Consider the following 13,217-nt stretch of genomic DNA (forward strand, 5'->3'; position numbering starts at 1 on the left):
GACGCAGAAAATGTTCAATGTTAAAGATTATTGCTAATAAACGTGTAGGCAGATGTGGACCTTGAGTGTGCAATTGACCAAATGTGCAATTGTTAATGAAATCATAAAGAAATCGTTTATTGTATCATTGTGCTTTGTAACACACAAGAGCCGTGACTCATGTGTTATATATACTTTCTTGGAACATACAACAGTTGTTAAGTTCACAGGAAAACAGGTTTTAATTTGGCCTACATACTGTTGATCTGAAAATTAACACCTTTAGTCATTAAATAAGAGTTTGGTTCCAAAACGCAATCAATCCATTTTGACAAATTTTGGTGAAAACGTGTTTCTATACCAAGAAAGTGACAAGATGAAAACCACTATTTTCTGTTACAAACTTTCACAAAGCATCTTTAGGTTGTAATAACATTAAAAATTCAAATCCATAATTTGATTTTCAAAGATTTATTATAAAAACGGATTATTTTTTCTTCCAAAATGCTATAAATCTATTGAATTAATATATAAATGTGCATTCATCTTTGCCTTGTTATTCATTTAGTTGACTAGTGGTATACACTGATTAAACTGTTATTACCTCAACCTAGACAAATTAATACATACCTATCTTTTTTAATGCGTGCACTGTACAACGTGTCGTAAATGTGTTAGCATTTAGCCTAGACCCATTCATTCCTATGGTACCAATCATGGAAGCCACCAAACACTTCCATGTTTTCCCTATTTAAAGACTGTTACATGAGGAGTTATACCAGTAAGTATGGTGGCACAAAATAAAACTTTTTTTTGGTACCATAGGAATGAATGGGGCTAGGCTAAATGCTAACACATTCAGAACGCGCTGTACAGTGCACGCATTGAAAAAAGATAGGTATGTATTTATTCGTCTAGGTTGAGGTAATAACATAGTTTAATATGGCAAAAGGGTAGACTATTCCTTTAATGGCATTCATCAAAACACTAACATGCTACATACACACCAAATGCGGGGCATCGCGTTACTCGCTCTAGATTACTCGCACGATTTAACTTTGTGTCATGCAAATTTTTTTCGCTCAAGTTGAATATTTTCAACTTGGGCAAAGACGCGTTTAAGGCAAGTGCGCACATGTTTTGTCTAATAAAACACTCAAGAATCGGAACGTTCCGCACCCCAGTACCACCTGATTACTCGCAGGATGTAACTTCGTGTCATGCTAATTTTTCGCTCGAGTTGAATATTTTCAACTTGGCCGAAGACGTGTTTGAGGCGAATAAAAGTTTTATATTTTATTTTACTTTACTAATCTTTTTTGTTTAAATGTAGCTTAAATAAATTGATTGCAACCACTTACCTTAAAGAATTTATTAAATTCATTGAATCATTTTTTTTCAGTGTACTTACTTTTCAATTGGCTGTGTGTGAATGGGTTGTAATCTCACATTAAAATGATCCCCTTTGCGGGTTTTGGTATTACCTCTGAAAATTATTATTTTTGTGTGAAAGTGCCGGTTTGGATTTGGCGTGAAATCCAGTGACATCACCTCCATGTGTGCTCTATGCGCGCTCCCGGATCCGGAGTTGGCTTTCATCCTATTTGACAGGTAAGCTAACATTACTACAAAGCATGTAAAATATAGTTTGATTTTGTGCTTTAGTTTTTTAGATGTTGTTTCGGTTTGCTAGCCTTCGCTTTAGCGTGTGTTCGCCCAGCCGTCGTCGATCGATGACGTAAACCTGCGGACGCGATTGTTTGTGTGCGTCCAATTTTTTAAAAGTCTTTAAACTCGTACAGTCTGACATTGATGGAAACTGAGATTATATAGTGTGACATGGCCTTAACTACGATATTGATCACACAGTGTGGCAAGCAACAATCCTAGAGGACTATTTAAAATCGCACAGTGTATTTACTGTTATACTGAAATTGTTCAGTGTAGTTCACTAACCGTTTTCGTTACCGTAAATGTATCTATGTAACATCACATTACATAGGCTAAATGCAGTCAATTTAACGTTGCAGTAGGAGTTTACCTGAGTTTCCAGCATGTTGTGTGTTGCAACTCAGTCTGGCCGTCGCTCATGAGTTCGCGCACGTGCTTGTAAACTTATTGGTTGCTTGCAATCTGAAACATGACCGCTAGAGGCCGCTGAAAACTACATAAAGCACCTTTAATTTAGACGTTAGTTCCATGTGTTTTGATGTGGGAAATATCCTAAACCCGAGTTGTCTGGAGGGCAGAACCATTTCTGATAAAACCGAAACGGTTGAAAGGTTTTTAATAAATAGGTTATTTTGGTGTGGTGTTGAGTCAGTTAATGGCACAGTGCATGTCGGTGATCTCCACCGACCTTCTGTCCATCACATTTTTGAGCTCTTTTCCACCTGAACAATAACCTCAGTATCAACACCTACAAATCCGCCTGACATCTTAAAGCGCAAGGGAGTCCTTTCATGTTTTCCTGACACCGTGAGATTAACTTCTCTTTGTCTAATGATTTTGTATTAGCTGCAAGGATGTAGGTAGTGAATTCACAACCTGGATCATCTCTCTTTTCACCTAAAGCATCATCAGAAAAAACTGGGCTTCCAAAGCTTGATGCTTCAGAGATGAAGAACCGAGAGTCCTCTGACATGTTGGGTCTGTCACGCATGCTTTGCACCCCATCTGGCCAACCATAATGTGAGATGTGAGCGGGTTGTGGGTTTGTGTTGGGACAGTAGTTGTGTCTTGCTGGAACATATGCTTGTATATGAGTACCAAAGGAGCAGATTGATGCGGATGAATCTGTGGAGTCTTTAATTAGACTTAATCTGAACTGAAGCGCCAACAGCTCTGCCTGCAGATGTGTATTGTCTTCAAGAAGAGCCGAAACTTTGTTTTCGGCCACCATAACGTCGATAGCACGTTTCTTACGCGAACGCCTAGCAGCTTCATTGTTCTTTTTGCGTTTGTCCCAGTAACTTTCATCTTTTTTTTCTCTGTATAAACGCACGCTTTTGGCGCAGCGTGTTGCTATCACAAGTCTCAAATGGATCTTTTTCTGTGAAACCTTTGAGATGGATAAGAACAGAGCGTGCTAGCATGCTGCTGGATGTTAGAATGGAAGGATGTGGCTTCACCCTGACTGGATCAGATGTATCTTTTGGGTACATCACACCCTGTTCTGTCAGCGTGATGCTTTGGTCCCTTGTGCCATGACAATTTACTCTGGCTGATTGTGTGAAATTATACAGTTTTGGTCCTCTTTACTTTTTTGGACCTTGGGAAACGTTCAGAGGACCTTTAGCTCCCCCTAGTGGATGAAAGTAAAAATATTTAATCGATTTACACCTCACAACGTTATGTTACAAAGCAACGATATGAATGTAATATGGCAATAATAATAATAATAATAATACAATATGGCATTGTGTTCAAATATATGTTTAAAATGTAAATTAAATGTAAACAGGAAGTTGAAAGAGAATATTAGGGTTTTCAATACTCAAGTAAAATTTTAATTATGCAAAGTTTTGACATGTTGTGGATAAAATAAAAATTTGATCTTTTAAAAAATTGGGAAACTTTTAATCTTTAGGTACACGTGAACCCATGGTTATTTAGTAATGTGCACGTTATATGGTGTCATCGCGTTCCCTATTAGAAATATTAAGAAAACTATTTACATTTTTCTCATTTCAAAGTCAATGTTTTTGACAGTCAAGTAATCTACATGAATGTCCTTTTTGTAAGAAGTGTATTGAAAATTAACGCTTGTAAGTTAGATATGCTTACCTTCAGTTAAATGGTGACCTGTACAGTTTTAAATCGTTGCCCTACAATTGAAGAAAAGGTCAGAAGAAAATTATTGTTGCAACAAGCTATAATAATAATAATTGTGGTTGTTGCATTGAAAAGCACAGCGGTCCTCATTTGTGTTGTCAGTGAATGGCTCTGTGCTCATCTGTAGACTGTTGCTCATGTTTTACTGGGAAAAGTTCACGTCGGATCTCGAGCTCACCAGGGTTTTTTATAGTCTATGGTTGAACCCGTTGTCATACGGCCCTAATGCCCCAGCCACGTGCGTTTGATGCACATTTACACTATTATTTGTCATACAAAATATGATCTCAGATTTTTAAAGGCAGCATTATGCAAAACACTGCTCCATTAATGTCATGCCACATTGTTCGTATCACACAGTGTATTAGAGTAATACAAATAAACAGCCTTACACTTACATCCAAATCTTAAATCAAGATGCATTTTCTTGATGAGCAAAATTACCTTAGAAAAAAGTAGTTTATAGACTAAAAATATACAATTTAAGCGTAACCTAGTAGATTTTACATTTTATGTTATTTACTGGCAACATTTTGTTCAAAGTTAAATGAACATTAAACATTTTCAGTTTTTATCTTCTACAGTGAGTTACTGGCAACCAGCTGCATAATTACAGCATTTTTTTACACTGAAGCAAAAAAATCTGCCAATGGGGTAAACAAATATTTCTTGAATTAAGTGTTTAAGAAAAAGTTTTTTCTTACCCCATTGGCAGATGTTTTTTCTTGTTTTAAGCACCACAAATTAGCTTAAATTGTATATTTTTGGTCTATAAACTAGACTTTTTTTCTTGGGTCATTTTGCTGGTCAAGAAGATGCATCTTGATTTAAGAATTTTTAGATATTTGTACTGATAACAAGACAAAAATACTAAATTTTTTTCTATTGTGTATATATACACACACCACACAAGTTTGAATTATATACACTACATGCTTATACTGCATATCTACATGCTACAGTGAGGAAAATAAGTATTTGAACACCCTGCTATTTTGCAAGTTCTCCCACTTAGAAATCATGGAGGGGTCTGAAATTGTCATGGTTGGTACATGTCCAGTGTGAAAGACATAATCTAAAAAAATCCAGAAATCACAATATATGATTTTTTAAAACTATTTATTTGTATGATACAGCTGCAGATAAGTATTTGAACACCTATCTGCGAGAATTCTGATCCTCAAAGACCTGTTAGTCTGCCTTTAAGATGTCCATTTATTATCCTAAATTAGATGCACCTGTTTGAGGTCGTTAGCTGCATAAAGACACCTGTCCACCCCATGCAATCAATAAGAATCCAACTACTAACATGGCCAAGACCAAAGAGCTGTCCAAAGACACTAGAGACAAAATTGTACACCTCCACAAGGCTGGAAAGGGCTATGGGGAAATTGCCAAGCAGCTTGGTGAAAAAAGTTCTACTGTTGGAGCAATCATTAGAAAATGGAAGAAGCTAAACATGACTGTCATTCTCCCTCGGACTGGGGCTCCATGCAAGATCTCACCTCGTGGGGTCTCAATGATCCTAAGAAAGGTGAGAAATCAGCCCAGAACTACATGGGAGGAGCTGGTCAATGACCTGAAATGAGCTGGGAACACCGTTTTCAAGGTTACTTTTGGTAATACACTAAGATGTCATGGTTTGAAATTATTCATGGCACGGAAGGTTCCCCTGCTAAAACCAGCACATGTCCAGGCCGTCTTAAGTTTGCCAATGACCATTTGGATGATCCAGAGGAGTCATGGGAGAAAGTCATGTGGTCAGATGAGACCAAAATATAATTTTTTGGTCATAATTCCACTAAACGTGTTTGGAGGAAGAAGAATGATGAGTACCATCCCAAGAACACCATCCATACTGTGAAGCAAGGGGTGGTAGCATCATGCTTTGGGGGTGTTTTTCTGCACATGGGACAGGGCGATTGCACTGTATTAAGGAGAGGATGACCAGGGCCATGTATTGCGAGATTTTGGGGAACAACCTTCTTCCCTCAGCTAGAGCATTGAAGATGGGTCGAGGCTGGGTCTTCCAACATGACAATGACCCGAAGCACACAGCCAGGATAACCAAGAAGTGGCTGGCGTAGCCTAGCAAGTCTCCAGACCTAAAGCCAATAGAGAATCTTTGGAGGGAGCTCAAACTCTGTGTTTCTCAGCGACAGGCCAGAAACCTGACTGATCTAGAGAAGATCCATGTGGAGGAGTGGGCCAAAATCCCTCCTGCAGTGTGTGCAAACCTGGTTAAAAACTACAGGAAACGTTTGACCTCCTGTAATTGCAAACAAAGGCTACTGTACCAAATATTAACACTGACTTTCTCAGGTGTTCAAGTGCGTGTTTGCAGCTGTGTCGCGCAAATAAATAGTTAAGGGGACAATAAGTGGGATTTACCCCCATCTAGTGGCGAAATTGTATTTTGCATTCAAATGAATAGTGCTCTCTAGCGCCTCGCCTTTGCGTGTTGCAACTACGGTAGCCGTTATGAACTCACTGATCTCCTTGTACGTTTCAGCTGGTTCATGTGTTCTGAATGAAAACGCGTTGTGGAAACACGTTGGTAGGTTAGTGCTTTTTGTCCCTCTCTGCTATTATAGTTTATCAATACAGCAGAGCGACATGGAAGCCTCCTTGGACTTACCCGTTCAATGTAAGTAAAGAGGAGAAATTCTAAGTCAGAAGAAAAGTCAGATCACTGGCAGAGTTCATTTGACACCAACGAGGACATATTTATGAAAAAAGACATTGATTTTGATTTATAAAACACTTAAAACCCTACTTACTGTCCCTTTAAAAAAAATCATACATTGTGATTTCTGGATTTTTTTAAAAATATTATGTCTCTCACAGTGGACAGGCACCTACGATGACAATTTCAGACCCCTCCATGATTTCTAAGTGGGAGAACTTGCAAAATAGCAAGGTGTTCAAATACTTATTTTCCTCACTGTATATGTAAATAATAACATAATGCATATATTCCCTGCTGAAAACAACAGAATCTGCTTAAAAACATTAGAAACCATCACTAAAAAATCTAATGGAATTAATGGTTGTAATGGGAATTGTATTGGTTTTACAAGGAAATTATAATGGTCTTTGATGGTCAGAATCTGTGATTTTACTTAAAGGGACGGTGAATTTGTCGATTTTATTGTTTTATACTGTTGTCTGATGTCTATGTCACGGAGTGACTTTTTAAGGGCGGAACTAAAAGTGATGGAGATTAGTTCCGCCAGGACCATAATCCCCGACCACCAGCTACTTCCGGGAACTCCGGGCAACCGAAATCTGGGCTTTATTGATCGCAGGTGTGCAGATGAGCGTGGCGATCGTGGATTGGGCGATTTGAAGAAGAGGAGGAGTATAAAAGGAGCCTCGAAAACACCAGAAAGTGCAGTTTATTCTAGCCGATACGGCGGGTGAGACGGAGTGTTTGGGTGAGTGCAGCGAACAGAAGTGCTGAGGATATTGTTGACTGGGCGAAGAGAAGTTAAGGATTTGGCATGAACGGAGACCGGGCTGAGTATACATATATTGCTACCTACCTTTGAAATGTCCTACGGAAATGTGTAACGAGCTTTGAGTGATCGTAAACAGGAAGACTTACCGGAAGTACTGTTGAAGGAGGCCGCCTCAAGGAAGATCGCACGGTGGGCTGTGTTTCCATCAAGTATCTGGAAGAAAGAGGAAGAGACCTTGTGTCAACAAACATGTGAGTACCCCAAATCACCATTGTGTCAGCGTAATCTCATGAGTGTGAAAAACCAGCGAGCCTCTTGTGAGTTGTGGCATAGTGTGTGAGCGGCCCCACCGTGGAGAGGAGTTGTGGGTGAGCCGGGAACGGTTAGCGAGGGAAGACGTTGGATTTGTTGTGGCGGCGACGCTTACATCTGGCTACTCGTTGCATCAGTGCTTCAACGATTCCCAGGACGAGTCTCCGGTCCGATGTGGTTCTGACCTTATCTCACTGAGAGAGTGTGGAGTGCAGTGGGCGAGTCCTTTGCTTTGTTGCGTGTGTACACTTGGAACTTGCAGTGTCGTGCTGTGTCCATGTAGTCAGTAACCACTCTCTAGGCTGGACGTGAATCCTGTGAAGAGATAGAGTATTGGTGCTGGTGAGCGACCATCTTCACATATATGCCGCTTGTGACATCCTGACTCTTTTCCCCCATGTGATGGTGGTGAGGCAGCGACACCAAGTAAGAATAGTGTGAATATTGTGGGAAATATTAATGGTGAGAAGTTTTGGCTGCTGTATGGAAAAACCAGCTGTGTGCGTATGACTACCTGTTTGTGGAGTATCTTCAGAAGTTCGCCCCTGTCTAGATCTCTTGTCTGGTTGGTTGGAAGAGAGGAGAGGGAAGCGTTCGATCCACTCATTGTAGTCCACCCCGGGTGTAACAACTTACCTGAACTTACCTGTGTAGTGACACCAGCCGAGGCCGTGTTAGGCCCAATGAGCAGCAGCCTTGACCCGTACATCTACCTGCCCTTGTTCGAAGCCAAGAGGTGGTATACCCTTTACCCACATATTCAATAGAGCCAGTAAATTCAAGAAGGAGTTTGTGTGTCTGCCTTTGCTATTCGTCCAATAGGTCTGAGCCTAGGACTCCACGACGTCGTGGAAGTGTTGTCTACATAGTGCTGTGGAGTGTTGTCTGGGAAAACTGTCCCGGTGAAGAAGGCCACCAGTGTCGTTGCGAAGATATTCTCTCCAGTCTCTCAAAGCTTCAGAAAAGGCTAAAGCCTGACGTCCACCTCTCCGAGGGTCTGTGAGTTATAACCATTTCCTGCCCTGTATGCCCAAGTGAAGGCCCAGTTGCCCTCCTGTGTAAGCCCAAGCCAAGATCCAGTCGCCCTTCTGTATACTCACCGTAGGCCCAAAGCTAAAGCCAGCGTATTGTTTTGTATACTCGCCTGTCTGCCCACGTAAAGACTCAGTTGCCCCTTCTGTACACTCACCGTGCGCCCAAAGCTAAAGCCATCGTATTTTATTGTATACTCACCTGTATGCTAAGTGAAGACCCAGTTGCCCTTCTGTATACTCATCTGTATGCCCAAGCAAAGAGCCAGTTACCCCATCTGTATACTCACTGTACGCCCAACGCTAAAGCCAGCGTATTGTATTGTATGCCCGCCTGTATGCCCACGTAAAGAGCCAGTTGCCTCTTCTGTATACTCGCCATTCGCCCAACGCTAAAGCCAGCGTATTGTATACTCGCCTGTATGCCCACGTACAGAGCCAGTTGCCGCTTCTGTACACTCACCGTGCGCCCAAAGCTAAAGCCAGCGTATTGTCTTGTATACTCACCTGTATGCTAAGTGAAGACCCAGTTGCCCTTTTGTATATTTCATCTGTATGCCCAAGCCAAGACCCAGTTGTCCTTCTGTATACCCATTGTATGCCCCAAACTGAGAAGCCAGTGCAACACTTCTGTACCCTTACCTGTATGCTCCAGTAAAAACCCATCGTACCCTTCTGAAATACTTAACTGAACGTCCAAGGTTGGGAGGCAGCGTAGCACCCGGGAGGACCAGTGCGTCTGTCTGTAGGTCGACCTTTCAATAGGCATTATAAATCAGTGCTTGCTCTCTGTACACTTACCAGGACGATCCAAGCCAGATCCCGTGCAGTCAGTGTGCACCTCCGCTTGTATCTGGAAGACCAGGAGCCCGACACGCTGGGCCGCCCAGGGATTCGCCGCAAATAGCCTCAGGTACTCACCTCGCATATAATTTCGTGGTACTTACCATCTGCATCTCTCACGTCCAGGAAAAGGAAAGGCCCCCTGACAATCCCCCTGCAAAACAGAACGAAGGCATACTGTGAATAATCTGTTTGACGTCGCACGGATGGAGGAATAAGAGGAGTAGAAGACCCACCTGAGTTCTCCTGCGACGAAGTCCGAGTGACTCGAGACTACTTACTCTCCGGCCCGAGAGTTGGATTTTAGCCTCCCTTTCCCCCTCCCCACATACCTTTTAAATAATTTAATAAAGTTTGTTTGAAATTTTACTTACGCTCTCTGTCTGTCTGGTCATTGGGGTGCTCTTGGGACCTTGAGGTGGAAACTAGGGAAGGGTGAGACTCACGACATCTGTGGTCCACTCCGACCTGTGACATCTACTTATGATGTTCGTGTGGTTTTTACATGCAAAAACATCAAAAGCAATAAGTAATAGGCTATTTTATAACATGGATTAGTGGCTCTCTGGAGAAAAGCTTCGTTTAAAGGGGCGGGCCGCATTGAAGACCTGGATGTAAACACCCACTGCTATGATTGGACAGCTTCATTCCCCGTCATTACATGTGGGGAAATGTTTTAAAAACATTAATGTGTAAAAATAGCAGCTGAACACATATATGTTTGACCCACAAAAGATTCTGGGTGCTAAAGATGATACACATAAATGACAATACGTATATTAAAGTAGAAACAAAACTTAAAACTCAACGTGACTAAATTACCGTATACAACACAGTAAGCGCGCATCAGAATCTAAACTGCGGCTGATAAATCCTTATCAATAACTTTGTATATTTCTATTGTGCTTGTGAGGTTGCTCTTAGGTACACGTAACGTTACATACCACAGTTATATGATAAAAAAGCTTTGTTGAGTGTTTGACTGTTCAAACGCAACTTGCCTAAATTACCGTTTACAACACAGTAAGCGGGCATCATAATCTAAATTGCAGCTGATAAGTCCTTCCTTATCACTAACTTTGCATATTTCTACCGTTAAATTGAAATTGTATTGTTAAGTGTTGTACATTTATAAATCGTTTAATGTTTTCAGTAAATTAAAACAGTCAAACATACGTGTTTAGACACGGATGTTACAACAGGACATATCAAGCGATCTCTTCTAACAAAGCAATAGTGAAACCCAGTAACTTAAAATTAAAGTAAAATGTCTTACTTGCTGTGTCATTTTCGTCAGATCCAATATTAGTGGTGCTTTTATCACAGTCTCTCTGCAAATCCAGCATCGACTTGCTTCTTTACAAATGAATCCGCAGTACACAAAGTAATCAGACACTCTCCCCACGCTAGCTGGAACTTCTTCAAAAACAACCTTTATCCACGCATTCCTAATGTTATTTTCCGATCCTCCGAATTAAAGTATTCAGCTTCTGTGTTGTTCCCACGTGGTTCTTCCACAACCCAAGACTTCGTTTCCATGGTTACTCTATTATAACAGATCACCGTGTCAAAATAAAAGTCTCTCAGAAAAAATGTATTTAAAAGTCATTTTGGTTACATTTGGCAATCTTTAAAGACATGTTTACTTATTGTTAAGACACACGTGTGTCACGCGAAGCTGTGGGCGGGGCTACAAAAGTGGTCGCTGTATTTGGATTCGGGGAGGTGCTTCAATTCTACTTTGGCATCATATTTCTAAAAATTCCACACTCGGTTGTAATACTGGCTTAGCCATTCGCCCAACGCTAAAGCCAGCGTATTGTATTGTATACTCGCCTGTATGCCCACGTAAAGAGCCAGTTGCCCCTTCTGTACACTCACCGTGCGCCCAAAGCTAAAGCCAGCGTATTGTCTTGTATACTCACCTGTATGCTAAGTGAAGACCCAGTTGCCCTTTTGTATATTTCATCTGTATGCCCAAGCCAAGACCCAGTTGTCCTTCTGTATTCCCATTGTATGTGGGCGGGGCTACAAAAGTGGTCGCTGTATTTGGATTCGGGGAGGTGCTTCAATTCTACTTTGGCGTCATATTTCTAAAAATTCCACACTCGGTTGTAATACTGGCTTGGTGCCAAAAACTGTTATATTTTTAAGTAACACGGACATTTTCAGTTTTGAAACATGCAGGATGTTCATTTAACTATGATGACCTCTTATATAACAAATTATCAAGTTAAAATCTAGTATTTGATTCACCGCTCCTTTAATATACCTGCAATGAGAAACCATTATAAAGAAAGTGGAGCTCATGAGCAGTGATTTGCTGAACTGTAATCATTAGACCTGTTTAACAAACGCAAAAACTAGCTGTGCAAACTGCTTGGTATTGTGAACATGGAATTATTACACTGTCAAAAGTGAAAAGTTGGATCAGCTTAAAAAATTACTTAAGTTGGTAACACTTAACACTAAAGTGAAGTTGAAAACATTCGATCCAAGTTGATCCAACTTTTCACTTTTTAAGGCATTACTTGAATTGTGTTGTTTGCCTTGGTTTAACACATGGTTAGGAAAATTTGGATAGAACCAACTGTTGGTTATGAAACCCCATGGATTCAACCCATAGTTGGATAACAACAACCCATCATAGGTTTATTTATAACGCAACAGTTTTTTCTGTCCAATATTTAATCAACCATGGGTTAAAGGACAAGTTCTGTATTTTACACTTAAAGCCCTGTTTTCAGATTGTTTATGATGAAATAGAACGGTTTTGACAGAAATTTGGACATATGATGCTGGCCCGAGAATTTTAGGGTGTTTGTTGTTTCACCTCCCACCTCTATAATGGGTTTATAGGTGCACAGAAACAATCCTTCCTAAAATGCATTAAACTTTTATTTACAAAGACATGAAACTCACTGAGTGGTCAGGGGTGTTCACGGATATGCTCACACAAAAACCGCCGCAAGATACGCACTTCAACAGATTTTATCATAGTTTTTGCCAACTCCATTGACTTGTATTAGATGTGCTGTGAAGTACGGTATTACTTCGCCCTCGGGAACGTTGTTTCTATTCTTGCAATTGGCAAAGGTGGATTATCGCCACCAACTGGGCTGAGGTGTCTATTATTCAAGCTCTCAATGGAAGAACATACGGGTGTGAGGCGTTTGGAAAAATAAGTCCACAAGTTTACAACGAACGGTAAACCACCTGTTGGAAAGCATCTTTTGCAGCGATTTTTGTGTGAGCATATCAGTGAACACCCCTGACCACTCGGTGAGTTTCACGTCTTTGTAAACGAAAGTTTAATGCATTTTAGGAAGGATTGTTCCAGTGCACCTATACAGCCATTATAGAGGTGGGAGATGAAACAACAAACACCCAAAAATTCTCGGGACAGCCACATATGTCAAAATTTCAGTCAAAACCGTTCTATTTCATCATAAACAATTTGTAAACAGGGCTTTAAGTTTAAAATACCGAACTTGTCCTTTAAACCAACCCAATATTTTTAGATTGCATCTTTCCCATGGAATGATTGCTTGATGCTTGATTTATTATTGCATTTATTATTCTGGCGTGGTTTTTGCATGCAGCAATATCTGCTTAAAAATTTGGTTTACATGCAAATTCTGGATTATTTTCAGCATTGGTTCAAAAAGTGACAAACCCAGACGTTAGGGTTTTTGTTTTTGACCAAACAATGCGTTTAAACAACTCGGCATGGGTTAAATTACAACCCAACAAGTTG

The 13,217-nt window shown here is 40.5% G+C and overlaps 1 long non-coding RNA gene across 3 annotated transcripts in view; it reads left to right on the forward strand.

The window, feature by feature from the left end:
- The window catches only part of LOC141365867 (uncharacterized), a 41,771-nt gene extending 32,016 nt beyond the window's left edge, over nucleotides 1-9,755 (forward strand). For 2 of the 3 annotated variants that reach the window (XR_012370819.1, XR_012370820.1), the window contains 2 exons: nucleotides 1,493-1,590; nucleotides 7,122-8,891. This is a non-coding gene — a long non-coding RNA (uncharacterized lncRNA). Of the gene's footprint in view, nucleotides 1-1,492; nucleotides 1,591-7,121; nucleotides 8,892-9,586 lie in introns of those variants that run through there. The other variant, XR_012370821.1, reaches the window with a different exon arrangement.
- The last annotated feature ends 3,462 nt before the right edge of the window (nucleotides 9,756-13,217 follow it).

The sequence above is a fragment of the Misgurnus anguillicaudatus genome, chromosome 8 (assembly GCF_027580225.2).
Source record: "Misgurnus anguillicaudatus chromosome 8, ASM2758022v2, whole genome shotgun sequence".
NCBI lineage: Eukaryota > Metazoa > Chordata > Actinopteri > Cypriniformes > Cobitidae > Misgurnus > Misgurnus anguillicaudatus.